Source organism: Dendrobates tinctorius, unplaced genomic scaffold, assembly GCF_039654945.1.
Source record: "Dendrobates tinctorius isolate UK_male_01 unplaced genomic scaffold, ASM3965494v1 ptg000046l, whole genome shotgun sequence".
Taxonomy (NCBI): domain Eukaryota; kingdom Metazoa; phylum Chordata; class Amphibia; order Anura; family Dendrobatidae; genus Dendrobates; species Dendrobates tinctorius.
The window spans coordinates 21,223,457-21,241,255 of NW_027361714.1; the positions used below are offsets into that span (position 1 = coordinate 21,223,457).

The 17,799-nt window shown below is 41.3% G+C and overlaps 1 protein-coding gene across 1 annotated transcript in view; it reads left to right on the top strand.

Annotated features, from left to right (window-relative positions):
• Nucleotides 1-17,799, top strand: part of NKAIN2 (sodium/potassium transporting ATPase interacting 2) — a 1,580,095-nt gene that overhangs the window by 1,151,178 nt on the left and 411,118 nt on the right. The gene's annotated exons all lie outside the window — the stretch shown is intronic.

Below are 17,799 nucleotides of genomic sequence, written 5' to 3' on the forward strand. Positions count from 1 at the left end.
TCATTTCTGTCATGTACTCACTGCTCTTTTCTTGGGGACAGACAATGGCTGGAGCTTATGTTCCTGGGGATGCTAGATTTCTCCCACCATGTCAGTGTCTGCTGAGGTGTTGTCAAGTGGGAAAACTTGCGCATAGCAACCAATCACAGGTCAGCTACTTTTAACCAGCTCTGGTGAAATGAGAGATGCTTAGTGATTGGTTGCAAGGAAAACTGTTGGTCTTAGCAACCAATCACAGCTTAGCTACTTTTGAACAGCTCTGGTGAAATGAAAGATGCTTCGTGATTGGTTGGTGATACCCACACACACACACACACACACACACATTGATTTTTATATATAGAGATAGCAACATATATCATATATTGCATTTAAAAGTGGACATATCTCTGTTCTGTATAGATGGAGGAAAGGCCCCCAGAATAATTTCATCTAGCTGGTCCAAAAAGGCTAATCTGATCCTAAACTTCATTTTCAACCAAATCCTTTATTTTGACGGTTACGTGCTAAGAGCTGCTCTAAAGGCAAAGCTAACTTAGAAATACTACACCAACTGATGTCTTCTTTCTCAGATGTTCATACATTTAGATGTATAAGGGAATGAGTAAGAGAACCAAGATTAACTGGTAATCACACTTTTCACCTTGAAGCTATCATAGCCGGTACAGCCATAAATTACCTGCTATTCTACAAGGTTACCTTTTGGCTAATTTCTCTAAATCAATATTTTCTTCCCATTGAATGCACGGCTTTTCACTATAATATATGTCCTTTTATCTAGTTATTTCATTTATAAAAGATTTGGGTTAATTAGAAAACAAAAAGGATTATAGATGAAGCACAGAAAAGGCTTCATTGAAAAGAAGGCTCCTGTGGTTAAGTGTTAATCATCATATATAATTAAGTTCCAGGAAACATGACGTCTTACGAGATTGAAGTGTATTTGCTTGGTGAATTTATTTATTATATTTACACTACTTACACTGTTTGAAAGATAAAAGCAGATTGTTAAAAAAATGTCAGTGATTATAAATAGAAATAACCTTTTTTGTTGCAAACACCCTCTCAATCTTTTAGGTGTAAAGCATATGGATTGAACATTTCTAACAGTTTCTTGTTCCAGTAAGATGCTTTTTCATTTTATAGGAATAAACTTTATTTTGTGGCAAAATTCTGTTCTGATTCTTTTCATGATTTGACTTTGTAGGGAATGGAGCTCCTGTTTTTTGTGGTAGACCTCAAATTCCCTGCTCCTCAAAATACATCTTTAAATTTAAAGGAAAACTTTAGGCAAAGTATGGATACAGCCCTACTGTAAGGCCTGAATGAGTCATTTATTGACACATGGATACACTGAACACCAATGTTATGCATGCTAGAGCCATTGTGCATGAAGTGCATCTAGGCCCCTGAACTTTAATGGCAACAAAGCTGCATATTATACATATATTGTATGTGTGTATATATAACCTACAACATAGGTTCCTCATTATATATAGCACTGTCTTTTGTTAAATGGAATTTGTCGCTAGGTTTTTGCTACCTCATCTGAGAGCAGCATGATGTAGGCAAAGAGACCCTGAATCCAACGATGTATCATTCAATTTACTGAGTGCAGCAGTTGTGCCACAATCTGACTTTTTAGATTTAGCATAAGGCAGAGTTGAGAAAGCTAACCCTACCCACAGCATAGCTAACTCCATCCACATCAAGCTCTCTATGTACATACCTATATACCCTGAGCTGCCTATCACAGGAGGGGGGGTGTCAGACCAGGAGGCACAGCTGTGTAGCAGGAATGATAAGCTCCAGGTGCTCAGATAATCATTGCAAGAAACAAAACCTTGATAAGAAAGGCATCACTGAAATTAGTGTTTTAACCCCTACACCATCCTGTCTTCCCATTACATAACAGAAACCTGTTGACAGATTCCCTTAGTTAGCATCATTTCTAGTTATGTACAGCACCGTCCCTTATTATGTAGCAGCATCTCTTGTTATGTATAGCATTGTCCCTTACATAGCATATTCTCTTGTTATTTTTATATTTTATAGTGCCTTCTCTTTATTTCATAGCATCCTTTTTTGTTAGATAGAAAATGACTAATGATTGAATATGAGAAAGTTTCTAATGGAGAAGGCTGATGGACTGGTCACATGCAACTCTATTAACAGTCATTTTATTTCATATCAAACAAGAGAGAACTCTAATAAAAAGAAGGCCTCTGTACCTGTCTTTCATTGTTAGTTTATTCACTGTAATTTCTATTTGTATTTTGTTCCCCTTTTTATTATTATTATTATTATTATTTATTTTTAGAGCACCATTGGTTCCAAGGTGCTGTACATTCGAAAGGGGTTACATATCAAATGCAAAAATAAATTACAATAAACAACTTAACAATGACAGACAGGTACAGAGGGAATAGAGCCCTGCCCTTGCGGGCTTACAGTTGACCAGATAATTAGGGATGGAAACAGTATGCTAAGGAGCTTGCGGCAGCTCCAGTGGTGGTGAGGAGGAAAGCTCCGGTGGTGGTCAGAAGGCAAGCTGGGTTATTGCAGGCTGTAAACATACTTGAAGAGATCCATTTTCATGTTCGGTCTGAATGTTTCAAAACTTGCGGATAAATGGACGTGTTGGCTCACCGAATTCCTGATTGTGGGGGATGCTCAGGAGAAGTCTTGGATGCAATTGGGTGATGAACGTATAAAGGCCCCGTCTCACTAAGCGATCTCGGTAGCGAGATCGATGCTGAGTCACAACTTTTGTGACGTAACAGCGATCTCACCAGTGAGATCGCTGTGTGTGACAGCGATCAGCGAGTGGCCCCCCTGCCGGTATCGCTGATCGCTGGAAGAAACCTCTGGACATTTCTTTGATCGCTGATCTCCCGCTGGCCAGCACGCATCGCTGCGTGTGACAGGCAGGAGACCAGCGATCAGGTGTAAAAAATAATAAAAAAAATAAAAAATATAGTTATTCTCACCTTCCGACGTCCCGTTCAGCCATCCCGCCTCTCTCCACGCTCCGGTCCCAGTGATCCTTTGCACGAATGACTGCGAGACTTTGTTATCCCTCGAGACCGTGACATCTCGCGGTCATTCTCGCAAAGGATCACTGGGACCAGAGCGTGGAGAGAGGCAGGATGGCTGAACGGGACGTCGGAAGGTGAGAATAACTATATTTTTTATTTTGATTCTATTTTTTACAGCGATGGCAAGCGATGCCGGGCGCTCGGCATCGCTGTGCTGTTCGCTGGTGAAGCTGTCTGTGTGACAGCTCACCAGCGATCACATAGCGACTTACTAGCGATCCTGACACCTTGATATCGGTGTCGGGATCGCTGGTAAGTCACTTAGTGTGACGGGGCCTTAAGTGCGGAGGAGAAAAGAAGGTCTTGAGAAGACTGAAGATTACACGTTGGAAGGTAATGGGAGATTAGCTGGAAGATATATGGAGAAGACAGATTATGGATGGCTTTGTAGGTCAATGTTATGTTAGTAGTTTGAACTGGATACATTGGGGCATTGGAAGCCAATGAAGAGGGCTGATTTGCAGAGGGGAGAAGTGGAGGAACTACGAGGTGAGAGGTGGATTAGTTGTGCAGCAAAGTTAAGGATGGACTGGAGAGGTGCAAGAGTGCTAGCAGGAAGGCCACAGAGGAGGATATTGCAGTAGCAGAGGTGTCAGATTTTAGTAGATTTGAGGTTGAGGAAAGGAAGGATTCTGGAAATTTTTTTGAGTTGGAGAGGGCAGGAGGTGGCAAGAGCTTGGATGTGTAGCTTGAAGGACGGGACAGAGTCAAGCGTTACTTCGAGGAGGCCAACTTGTGGTACAGGGGAGAGCAAGCTGTAATTTATTGTGATAGATAGATAAGGTATGGGACTTAGGTAAGATGGAATAAAGATGATGATTTCAGTTTTGTCTACATTGAGCTTTAAAGGGAACCTGTCAGCAGGATTGTGCACAGTAAGCTACACACTTTGTCAGGTCGGCACCGATATACTGAATAAAATGATACCTTGGTGGATGAAATCCGTCTTGTGGTTCTTTTTTTAATCTTTATTTTCAGTTTTGAGTTAATGATATGCTCGTGCTCTGGGGCGGCCTTGGGGGGGGGTTGTGGGGTTGTGGGTCCCTCAGTGACCTGCCCTCTAGTTTGCATAATGAATATTATATATATAGCTTGGAAAAAACATAGTGAAGGGAAAAAAAACCCTTCTGCAGACAGGTGCCAGCCATGAAACCTGCGTTGCAGCATAATTGCATGTTTAACATCCCAATAATAAATGTGGTTGATGTTATTCAGAAAGAAAACAAAATTACATTTTAAAATGGCACCTGACATGCCTGCGCAGTAGCAACTATGAGTGTATATAGGTGATCCGATAGCTGCTACTGTGCATGCGCCAGCGGCGCCATCTTGCTGGAGAAGAAAAAAAATTCCTCCTGAGGGATGGCGCCACCCACACCTGCACAGCAACAGCTCTCGGCTATCTCCGATAGCTGCTACTGTGCATGCGCCAGGGCCCCATCCTTCTGAAGAAGAAAAAAAATTATACTCCAAGATGGCGCCACCCACGTCTGCGCAGTAGGATTTTAATCAGTATAATGCTGCCAACCTTACACTGTCTGTAGGTTACTGTGCACAATCCTGTTGACAGGCTCCCTTTAAGAAGCAAGATGAGAAGAAGGAGGATATGACTGATAGACAGGAATTCTGTACTGCAGAGATGTGACATTTGCACCAGAAAGGTAGATCTAAGTATTAATCAGCATATAGATGGTATTGCAAGCCATAAGACTTCATGAGCTGACCCAGGCCAAAGGTATAGATTATGAAGAGTAGGGGTCTTAAGATAGAGCCTTGAAGGACTCCGACTTAGAGAGGATTGGATGAAGAGGTAGTGTGGGAATGGGAGATGCCAAACGTGCGGTTAGAGAGCTATGAGCAGATCAAGGAGAGGGCAAGGTCTTTGACGCCAAGGGAAGAGAAGATTTGTCTGGGTCAGAATTATATACAGTCCTCTCCTCGATTGTTTGATTTTTTTGTTATATTTATATTTTGAGAGATTTTCTTTTTGATCATGACATTGTGAGTATCTAGGATGAGCTGACTCACTTTTGAGTATTATTGTTGATCAACTCTTGTGATTTTGAACTGTACCACCACAGGTCTTATTAAGTCGTACATATACTTTTTTACTCATTTTTACATACCTGTTGTTGGATGATAACGCACTGTGAGTGTTCCCTTTCACAAATTTTGACCCACTTCCTGTGCATTTTTAATTCTATGTTTTTGTTTATTTTCTGTTCGGTTGTTTTTTCCTTTTCTTCCCCTTTGAAATCATGTGATTATTTGTGAAATAATTTAATAATAAAATTTGAATCATATTATATATGTTGTGTGTCATTTTGTGTGTCATGTTATAGGTTTCATTCCATTGAGGTTACACAACAAACTTAATATTGGTTGCTTTTTGTCTATATCCTCCCCCATGTGACTGAATACATAACTGTGACATCACACAGGCCCTGTCAGCACACGGTAGTGGCAGCTCTCCAGGTGGAGATAAGGTCGACATCCACCCACCCACTCTATTGATGTCCACACAAAAACCAGCCCATTTATGCAACTTAGCTTAATCTTCCCAACACTCAGTGTTGTGGAAGAAAATACTCTGGGTTTCACATCACTGACACCATTAAGCATGATGACACATATCTCCCCTCCTGTACTTTACCAGAGACTTTGTCACATATCCTCAACTCTGCCCAAAGCCAGCAGTTTTGGCACCTTCACTCAGCAAGCAGGGGAATCTGGACAGGGCATCTGCATTCCAGTGCAACTTCCCTAGCCTATGCTCGATGTGAAAAGTGAAATCTTGGAGACCTAAGAACCACCTAGTTACCCAAGCATATTTACCCTTCTTTTCCCTTAACCACCTCAGAAGGGCATGGTCAGATGTCAGCTTAAACCTATGGCCTAGCAGGTAATATCTCAGGGAATCTACGGCCCATTTTATGGCTAAGCACTCCTTCTGAATGATGTCGTAATTTCTCTCATATGAAGAGAGCTTCTGTCTCAGATCCAGGATGGGATGCTCCTCCCCATTCACTTGCTGAGATAGCACGGCTCCCAAGCCCTCTTCTGATGCATCTTTCTTGGCCAAAAACTCTTTGCTGAAATCTGGTGCGACATGAACTGGATGTTTACACAGAGCCTGCTTTAGCTCCTGGAAAGCCATATCAGTCTCAGCAAACCTTTTAAACCCTTCACATCATGCACCGTACATGTACCACGCATGTCGTGTCCCTCTTTTTGATGTGGGCTCCGGTGCTAAAACCACATCTTTCCTGACACGTCAACTGTTTTGAACAGCTGACATGTGCCCCTAACAGCCACAGGTGCAATCGGGATCCACCCACGGCTGTTAACCCATTAAATGCCGCTGTCAATCTCTGATAGCGGTATTTAATGTGATCAGAAGCGCATCACTAATCACATCCATCGGTGCCTGTGTCACATGACCGTGGGTCGCTGAAGGGCTGTTGGCATGCATTCAAACTAAAACAATAAAAAATTAAAAAATACACATATCTGGTATTGCCGCATTCTGAATCTCCCAATCTATCAATATATAAATGAATTAATACAATTGGTAAACGACGTGGTGAAAAAAAAGTAAAAACGCCAGAATTACTTTTTTTGGTCGCCACGACATTGCATTAATATTGCATAATAATAGGCGATCAAAAGATTGTATCCACACCAAAATGTTATCATTAAAAACAACAGCTCAGCAAGCAAAAAATAAGCCCTCACTCAGCCCCAGATGGAGACATTATGGGTCTTGGAAAATGGCACAATTTTTTTTTTAACAAACTTTGGATTTTTTTTCACCATTTAAATAAAAAACATCCTATACATGTTTGATATCTATGAACTAATAATGACTTGGAGAATCATAATGGCAGGTCAGATTTAAAATTTGGTGAACATGGTAAAAAAAAAAATCCAAAAAACAGATGTGGAATTTCACTTTTTTTGCAATTTCCCCACACTTCTATTTTTTTTTACCATTTTCAAGTACACAATATGGTAAAACCAATGGTATGGTTTAAAAGTACAACCAAAAGTACAACCAAAAGTACAACTCATCCTGCAGAAAACAAGCCCTCACATGGCCATATTGATGGAAAATTAAAAAAGTTATGGCTCTGGAAAGAAGTGGAGTGAAAAACAAAAGCACAAAACGAAAAAGGGCTGAGGTGTGAAGGGTTTTTTAATCATCAACGATCTTGTGCCTTGAAGGAGGTCTCTCAATGGTGCGTTAATTATAGAAAAACTTTGAATAAACCACTGGTAGTAATCCACAATTCCAAGAAACGTCCTAACTTGCTTCTTGGCCACTTCTAAATTGCCTCAGTCTTGTTTATATGAGACTTGATTTTGCCCTTCCTGACAAAACCTAGGTATTTGGCCTCTTCTTTCCCAATGGCACATTTTTGGGGGGAGGAAACTACCATTGTTGAAAGGCAGCTTGGAGTGCAGAACGCAGTGCACATGTGCCTTGTATAAAGGAGCCTGTCATGAGGGAGAGCCTGATGAAAGAAAAAGCTGAATGTGGGCAAAATGAATTAAAAAGAAGTTTATTACTTTGTGTCAAAATGTTAAGGAGTGTGGTGTTGGATAAATAATACAGGAGGAGCAAGACTAGCGGCATTGACAAAATAATACAAATAAAAAATTGTTAATGATGATGAAAAATAATAAGAAGGTTATGATGACTCATGAGAATTGGAAATGTATATAATGACTGAGGAAATGGGGAATCGCCATTTGAAGATTAAAATATAGAGAAAATGGATTAACAGACAATGAATGTGCAAAAAATAACGGATAAAAATAATAAAAATAAAAAATAAAAAATGAAAAAAATAAAAATAAAATTTAAAATAAAAAATAATGAGAATGATGGAAAAATAATGAATGGAAAATAAAAATAAAATGAAAATAAATGAAAATAATTAGAACCAAAAAATAACATCCAGATCTTTCCTTATGAATTTTGCCAGCAGCTCATTGTTATTTCCTTGTGTAAATTATACCATTGTCTGTAAACCATTTATATGATATATATCTTTGAACATATATTTTAATTCTGCATAATAATGTGTTCCTTATTTGCTTTCTAGCGTTGTTTGAAAAAGACCCAGACGGGGTCGAAACGTCACATGCTATTTACATGCTATTTGATCTCTGTTTCTTCACAAGTGAATTTTTGAATTTTTTGTGGTGTAATTTTTCAAAACAATTAAAATAATTTTTTAATTTTCAAGAGTGCGGCTGGTTTAACTTCTATGTTTTTATCTTAGACAGTTCCAGTCCAGACAGCACCTTCTTTCTTAGCTGTGTGCACCTACTGTTTATCTATCCACTAAGATTCTTTCTTAGCTGTGTGCACCTACTGTTTATCTATCCACTAAGATGTAGTGGTACCCTCGGGCAGATTTAACTAGAGGACCCAATAGATCCATGGCAATCCTCTCAAATGGGACCTCTATCACATGGAAATGGACAGCATGTGACTTAAATATGAGTGTCTGAGCAAAGGATCTGAATACTTATGACCATGTGATATTTCAGTTTTTCTTTGTTAATAAATTTGCAAAAATTTCTACATTTCTGTTTTTTTTCAGTTAAGATGGGGTGCAGAGTGTACATTAAAAAGAAAAGAAATGAACTTTTTTGAATTTACCAAATGGCTGCAATGAAATGAAGAGTGAAAAATTTAAAGGGGTCTGAAAACTTTCCGTAGCCACTGTAGTACAAACAGCACCTGCCCAGGCTACAACCCATTTGCTGGGAAGACCAAGGACAATGGGCTGCTATGTGTCCAGGACAGTGACAGCAGGCCAGGTCTTTACCAGCAGCCTTTTGTAACCCCTCAGCAGCTCCTTGGAACCTCAGACTCCTCCCAGTGGTGGCTCTGCTACTCCTCTTTTGGGACTTGGGTTCCCACTGGGTACCCAAGTATGGAGATGTACCACCCCCTGGCTTCCTTAGGGACCTCTTGACCACTTGGTACCTTTCTACTAGGCCCACCAAGTCATCCACATTTCTGTGATCCCTCTGGACAATCCATGTCTGCACAGGCCTTGGAAAGGGGTGGATAAATCTGTCCATTACAACCCACTCCACCATCTCGTCTGGGATGGAAGACTCTGGCTGCAACCATTTTTGCACCAGATGCAGCAAATCGAACATTTGAGAGCGAGGAGGTTTATCACCACAATATACCCAGTGATGTACCGTTTGTGCTTGTACAGAAAGTCACCCATGAGCATGCCAGTATCTCAATTTTTAATTTGGCATATTCCCGGGCATCTTGTAAGGCTAGGTCATAATAAGCCTTCTGGGGCTCACCGTTTAGATAGGAGATCAGCATCTCCACCCACTAGTCTGGCGGCAGTCTCTTTTGCTCTGCTACCCTCTCAAAAACAGTCAGAAATGCTCCAAATCATCACCCGGCTCCATTATCTGCATCGCTCGTCTTACCGCCTTCCAGACATATATGTTGTCACCTGTTCTTTTGGAATGGGCTTCCGGTCTCCCACGAACTGCCTCAGCAAGCAACTCAACCTGCTTCTGCTGTTGTCTCAACTGGTCCTGTTGGTATTGCTGCTGTTGTTGGAGCTGATACTGATGCTGCTGCTGTTGCATCTGCTGGATAAGCAATTTTCTCATCTCCTTATGTGTCAGATGTTGCACCAGATGTTTGAGCAAGTCCTCCATTTTGCTTGATGTCGTTCACTGGCTTTTGGCCTCCTTTACCCAGGACATGCGGTTTGACCATGGCTGCTAGTGTTCCTGGAACGTTGTCCGCATTTGAAGCACCACTTGTGGTAGTTCAACTCACTTTGCGGAACACAGAGGTAGAAAACAGGAACACTGTTTCTGTACCAGTGACTTTGTCGCACCTTATTTTTTTTCCTCCTGATGTTTGTATGTGTTGTCCTCCTTGTTTTTTTTACCCTTTTTAATGCATATCTAATAAACATTAGTTTTAGAGGTCCTTTTTGTATGTTAGCAGATCGCATGCACAGCTAGAATACCTGAGAGTAAGTGCAGTGGAATTCCCATCTCTTAGGTGTGACAATTGAACTGTTGTTCCTAAGGCATAGCCATTGCCTCTGAACGAGAATGCAATAACACAGTTGTTTTGTAAGTAAACTATTTAGCATACTTTTTGCTGGAATTTGAGAGATGTGAATTGAATAATTTTCCTCCTAATGTAGTCTCGTGTGGTTGTATAGATAATCAGTTACCTTGAACCATCGTGTCTATATTATTTGCATCAAATTTTATGCATTTTTTTATGATTGATGTGAAGGTTTGTTTTTTTCTTCTTAACTTATGGCATCAAAGGGAGATAATAGTAAACAGTGCTTCTGTATATTTAGGCAAAAGCATTATGTACAGTAAATGGATTTTAAATCATGGCCATTACATTATGTTACATGTTGGCTGAGATTTTGTATTTCTTTGATTGTAGTTGACAAAATTAAGTTGTGCAGCCAGATTTCATATATTGCCATAAAAGTCTTGACATTTAATAATATTGTCAGTGCTATTGGAATAGGGTTCCCCGATCCATGTAAAAAACAGGATGTAACCTTTAAGAAAAGTTGCAACATCTCTGACATGTTGCATGTTTCAAGCGCCCTCCTTGAAAGGTGTGTGAAAGACGTTAATACAACTTTATGCTGAAAAGGGTATTCCATAAGGCAATGCAGTTGTTCAGTGTTTCGCATTGCTACCTTGCCAGCCGTCTTGGGTTTGAATTTGAACTGGGCAACCAAGTTCGGATCACGCGCACCTATACAAGTCTATGAGTGTGTATGACACGTCGGACTACAGTCTGATCTAAGTGGACACAGAGAATAGAGAAGAAGAAAAAATGTAGATGCTCCATCTCCTCCGCACCTGTGATACCGTTATCTCATGAGAGAGAATCAGATAACAGTAGACTGACACTGATCAAACTCAAGTGTGATCAATGTCATTACCATAATCGATCCGATTCTCTGGCATCATCAATCGTGTGAACGAGCCCTTAATATGATGGCCCCACAAAGTACTGATTGATTCAAACGAAATAAATAAAAATACTCACCTCTCTTATCTTCATTCCTCACCACTCCAGCCGGGTCGCGGGTGCGACTGCAGTTGATGAACGCTGCATGCGTGCACCTCGCCCCCGAAGTTACTGAACCCCAGCAGGCACCCGGAAAATTAAAGGGCCGGCATCTGTAGAAATGGTCTGGTTGCCCCCCAAACAGCGCCACACCGCAGTCCACCGGGCAAGTGCCCAGAAGGGCAGATTAGCAGTCCGGGCCAGTAAGCAATGGAAAATAGTTCAGGTGTCTTACCTTCTAATTTCATTGGTCCTCCTATATCAGGTCAGACCCATTCAGTCTCTCTGTGGATGATGAAAACAAGTACATGTCATCTCAATCTATAAGGCAAAATTAGCATACAAGAGGGAGTCCTTGATGTGCTTGATAGGGTTATCTGATGCCTCTATGGAGGGAAGCCTAATGTGCTATAGAGCCCTCACAACTCCGTGAGCCTCCAGATCTAGGAAGAGTACAATACACTGTATTTTACTCAGTTGCGTGATCTTAACCAGCAGGTGCTGAACCCATACATTTCCATAAAAAATATTTTCTCATTTTTGACTGTCCTAGAAATTCTAAATATTTACTTAAATGTGTAAATATTACTCTTGATTTTTCTTCTTTTCTGTTAAATGCTTGTATTAAAATGTAAGAAACAGGTCAAAGCGGCTGACATCTAGCAAAATGACAGCCCGAGGCGACAAGGTATTTTCTCTCAGTAGGATGCCAAAGATTGGACATCTGACAAGGAAAATAATACTATCTGTACCTGCTGTAACATTTTCAGGTTTTTAGAGAGACAGTAGAAGGAGAAAAATAGAGCTGTTCCAAAAAAAAAAAAATACATTTTGTGCCAATATTTTGTAAAATACAAGAAAACAAAAAAACGTTTCTTTATATTTGCCTGAAATTGAAATATTATATCATGCAAAGTTCAAAAATATGAAGAACTAAAAAGGAAAAAGAGTGATTGAAAAGAAATGACAAATGTTGACAAATTGCTCATTTTAGACAGCCCCTGCTAATTGATAGATCTACCTACTATATGACTTTATGGACAAAATAGCCACTTGAAGAGATTCCGTACCCAGCTGGAAAATCTCAGACACAAACCAAGAAAAATGTATTTTTCTTACACAGATGAACAGCAATTTAATTGGTTACTGGGACTTTAAATGGTTTTAGCAGAGGTTTTCTTTGCTGGAGCCCAAAGAACAGTGCACCCTATTGTTAGACTTCCAGGAGGTCAAGTTGCATTCAGTATAGCTGATTGCCCATGCATGGACTAACAGTACCTGTTAAGAGTTTAAGGAAGGTGCTGCTAACCCCTGCCACAGCATACCTTGCCTAGGTGTTAGTCGATTTGTTGCACCAGCCATTTGTATGATGATGCATGGGGGTGGTATTTGCAACCACTAGACCAATACCTCCTGACCATGTACAGCTGCATATGTACAGTAGTGTTATTGTAAGAGGAAGGACAAGATTGGGTATATCTTGCTCGCACTGGTTCCGGAACTATTGGGACTGTCACCAATGTTGCAGGGGGGAAGACTTTCAGACAAGGACCGACCCTTCCATGTGGCTGCGGTAGGCGGAGCCATGCTAAAAGTGCGCTGTGCAGGAAAAAGAGTGGGAGCCCAGGCGGGAAGGCTAAGCGGGCAGTCAGGGGCAGTGTCAGCTGTGAGAGCAGAGGATTCATTGGGTGCAGGCAGACGTGACAGACCTCCAGTGAACCGGTCAGCTGTGCGGGCACGACAGACTGCCAGCTTACCTCTGTGTCTAGAGGTGACTCACATTTGCAACCAGTGACTGTAACGCAGTGAGAAGCAGGTAACTAGGCCAGAACCCTTTAGCCTTATACCTGCACACATCATGGTGCGAAGTATTGTTCCTGCGGTCACTCGTACTGGACTGAGCACAGCTTTTTGGCTTTTGTGAGTGTGGGAACCCCCCACAACCATCAAGGATCCTTCACCCTACCTGTGTACTGGAACCCCATCTTCTACAGACACCGCTGAGACGTCACGTGCCGCTGTTGTCGGTGCCACCAATGGAAAACTGAGACGCTGCAGTCAAGAAGACTATAGACTGATAAGTTTGACCTTCTCCCTCCTATCAAATTGTCATTTGCTCCTCCCCTTCCCTTTCCAAACTCCCTGTCCCGTCCTCCATCCTAACATACCCCTGTTTCTTCACAATCCCAGTGCGGAGTGTTCCTATTGTTAATAAATCCCCATTAACTCTTGATCTGTCTCCTGTCCGTGACGACATCCTACATTCCTGCGATTTCTACATTATCACAATGACAGTGGTGCACAAACAGTTGTTTCTGACCAGGAGGTGATTGACCCAGTTGAAAATCAAATTCTGTCTTTAGGGTTACCTTTAAGACTAGCACTAAAAACCAAAATAGTGTGAAATTTTCAGCCTCTCCAAATACTTAATTCTCACCAAATCATTCCTGTTTATAGAAGTGGTACTACAAACTTTGCATTACATAACTGTCTTCCACTGTTACAGGCGCCTGTAGGTCTAATCTACAGCCACATAACATGTGTTCTGGACTTTGATCAGGCCCTAGAGCACTACTGTAACACTTACCATTGATGCAGCAGCAAAAAAGGCAAATGCAATTCTAGGATGTATTAACAGAAGCATACAGTCTAGATCACGTGAAGTCATTATTGCCCTCTACTCCTCTTTGGTCAGACCTCATCTGGAATATTGTGTCCAGTTTTGGGCACCACATTTTAAAAAAGACATCAACAAACTGGAGCAAGCTCAGAAAAGAGCGACCAGAATGGTGACCAGTCTGCAAACCCTGTCTTATGAGGAAAGGTTGCAGGATTTGGGAATGTTTAGTTTGCAAAAGAGAAGACTGAGAGGAGACTTAATAGCTGTCTACAAATATCTAAAGGGCTGTCACATTGTAGAATGATCATCTTTATTCTCATTTGCACAAGGAAAGACTAGCAGCAATGGGATGAAACTGAATGGGAGGAGACACAGATTAGATATTAGAAAAAACTTTTTGACAGTTAGAGTGATCAATGAGTGGAACAGGCTGCCACGAGAAGTGGTGAGTTCTCCTTTAATGGAAGTCTTCAAACAGAGGCTGGACAGACATCTGACTAGGATGATTTAGCGAATCCTTCTTTGAGCAGGGGGTTGGACCAGATGGCCCAGGAGGTCCCTTCCAACTCTATGATTCTATGATTCTATGATTACCTCTGTAGCCGCCCTGCTAACTCTCTTGCACCACTCCAGTCTGTCCTCAATTCTGCTGCCCGACTAATCCACCCCTCTCCTCTCTACTCCCCTGTCTCTCCCCTCTGCAAATCCCTCCACTGGCACCCAATTCCCCAACAAATCCAGTTCAACCAAAGCCATCCACAACTTGTCCCCTCCCTATATCTCTGAACTAATCTCCCAATATCATCCCTCATGTAATCTTCGATCCTCCCAAGACCTCCTACTCTCCTTCACACTCATTCGTTCCTCACACAACCGCCTCCAAGATTTTTCCCGAATATCCCCCATCCTCTGGAAGTTCATGCCTCAACACGTCTGATTATCCACCACACTCGGATCCTTCAATCGGAACCTGAAAACTTTTCTCTTCAGGAAAGCTTACAGCCTGCAATAACCATTCTGCTGCCTCACCGCCGCCAGAGCTGCTGCACCCCTGTCCTTCTGTCTCTTCCCCATTATCCCATAGAATGTAAGTCTGCAAGGACAGGGTCCGCTCCCCTCTGTACCAGTCTGACATTGTAAATTTGTTTACTGTTAACGATATCTATAACTTTGTATGTAGCTCCCCTTCTCATAAACGGCACCATGGAATTAATGGTGCTATATAAATAAATAATAATAATAGAGCAATTACTCTATTGTTCAATGCTGAACTAAATTAGGACATATATGTGCCATAGCTTGGCTTGGGAATTCAATCCAGTAACTACTGCTGTGTGGTCGGTTCTTGTGCGTGTTGAGCTATCACCCTTTTCCATTCCTGTTAAAATGCTGATTGTTCCATGGTCCTTATTCTCCCTTCCTGGTTTGCTCTTTTCGACTTATTTTCCATCTTCCCATTTTGGTTTTCCCTATCACGCTCTGTGTGGGGCTTTATATAGCATCCTTTCTCTGCATTTCCTTGCTGGCTATATTTCTTGGTGGATGTACATTTAGGAGTTCCAGCTCTTAGGGGTTTACCTAGTTGAGTAAAATCCCACTGAATTCTTGTACTAAGTAGGTTTGCTTTCCCTCCAAGCACCTTTTCCTTTTATCTCTGTTAAGTTCTTGGGAACACTTACTGATTCCTTTTATTTTTAACCTTAATCTTCACTCCTTCATCTTACTTGAATGTGTCTTAGCTTCTCACCTTGAGTTCTTGCATCTCTCATACTTTTCATTGCCCTTGTTAGTTGCCTCCCCTCTGGTTTCTCAGGAGGTACCAGAAACCACTTGACAGCCTTTCAGGGAGCCAGGTCCGAGGTGGTGTTTTTTAGCTGCGTGGCTAAGGCCTTTCTAGTTTGTACAGGGATCTGTACAGGGACCAGATGGGTGTAGATGTGGTGCTTCCCTGGTGTGAGTGTGAACACATTCATAACAATGTGATGTTCTACTGATATTTAGCTGAAGGCTCCACAGGACACAAATGGTTTTAGAATCATTAGCTTCTGCGGCGCCTTTGCTTTGACAGACCCATTTAAAGGCTTCAAGACTCATCTTTTTCTCTCTCACGTCTCATACAGCAGTGTCTAATGCTCTTCACCTGACCGAGGCTTCAGTTACTTGCTATGTGGCTCAGTCTCAGCACAATAGCTTTCCCTTTAGTGGCTAGCTATCATGCGCCCTCTACGCAAATACAAGTCAATGTAGGATACCAGCTGAGACTGGGGTTCTCTAGCTCTTGCTAAGCAGTACTACCATAATGTATTACACCAGTATACAGTACAACTTCACATAGGCTGTACAAGGACAGAACCAAAATGATGACACTTAATCCAGCAATATAAAGAAGCAATTTTCATTCTACAATGCCTTTCCACTCCAGACTGGCATCTTTCTTGAGTGTAAAAAAGCAACTGTACAATCATGTTGGAAAAAGCACTGTTCATAACCAAATTGCTGTTGGGTCATTGGGAACAGTTGCTGTTGGAGAATGTTCAGAAAAATGTTCTGAAACTATTTACCTTCCGTTACATTTTGTGTGTTTTGCATCATGTAAACATCATGCCTACAACTGTGAACACTTCGCTTTCTTTTTAGCAAACATCAAATAGGACAAAATAATTGAAAATGTCATTGTACTAAAGTCATTACTTTGTAGAGCCTGCTTTTGTGGCAATTACAACTGAAAGTTGCTTTGGATAAGTCTCTATGAGCTTTCCACATCTTGTCACTGGGATTTTTGACCACTACTCAAGAGAAAATTTCTCAAGCACCTTCAAGTTAGATGGTTTCCTCTTGTGAACAGCAATCTTCAAGTGTGGTCACAGATTCTCAATTGGATCCACACGGGGCTGTAAACTAGCTTAAATCTTTGACAGCAGAATTTACCTCACACTTAAAAGAAGCGAGTTGTAAATGTTGCCCATTGATGACTCCGTCAAATGATCACGGGCCACCAATTGGTTGGCATGACAACCAGAGGTCTGCAGCAGACCTATGTGGTTCTCATTGCCAGATTGCTATAAGCGCCACCCTGTGGTCAGTGTTTATAGCAAGTGAGCATTTCTGCTACACACAGGCGATCTAATCATCGCCCGTGTGTTAGCAGAAGCTATCAAAATTTTGCAGCCTCTCGTCTCCCATGGAGACTATTGAATCATGCAAAAAGTTAAAAAGTTTTAAAAAATATAAAAAAATAAAAGAATATAAAAGTTCAGATCACCCCCCTTTTGCCCCATTCAAAATAAAACAGTAAAACAAACAAAATCAAATATACACATATTTGGTATAGCCGTGTTCAGAATAGCCAAATCTATCAATATAAAAAAAACATGCTCACTAAACAGCATAATGAGAAAAAAATCAAAACATCAGAATTACATTTTTTTTGGCCACCGCTACATTGCAATAGAATGCAATAACAGCCAATGAAAAGATCGTATCTACACCAAAATGGTATCAATAAACATGTCAGCTCAGCTCGCAAAAATATAAGCCCTCACCCAGCCACAGATCACGAATAATGGAGACGGTAAAGGTTTGATGTCTATGAACTCGTAATGACCTGGAGAATCATAATGTCAGGTCAGTTTTAGCATTTATTGAAACAAATGCACTACGGGGTGCAGCCAGCCCATAAAGCAAGATGTCAGCAACACAGATGCAAAATACCAGAACAACAGCCACTCTCCATTTACCTATTCCTGGAGGGGGTGATTGCCCAGTGTACAATTGCACAATAAAGGCCCACATAGGGCGTTGTTCATACAAAGGAGCTGCGCAGTGTCTGGTTCACAGCCTATTAGTCACGTCCCTACTTTTTGATTAGGCGGGCTGGCCAGCACACTCTAAATGCATAGCTATGTGAACACCCCTCATGCAAGACCAGACGTGTCTGGGCTTGGCTGCACCCTGAAAAATATAGTGCAAAA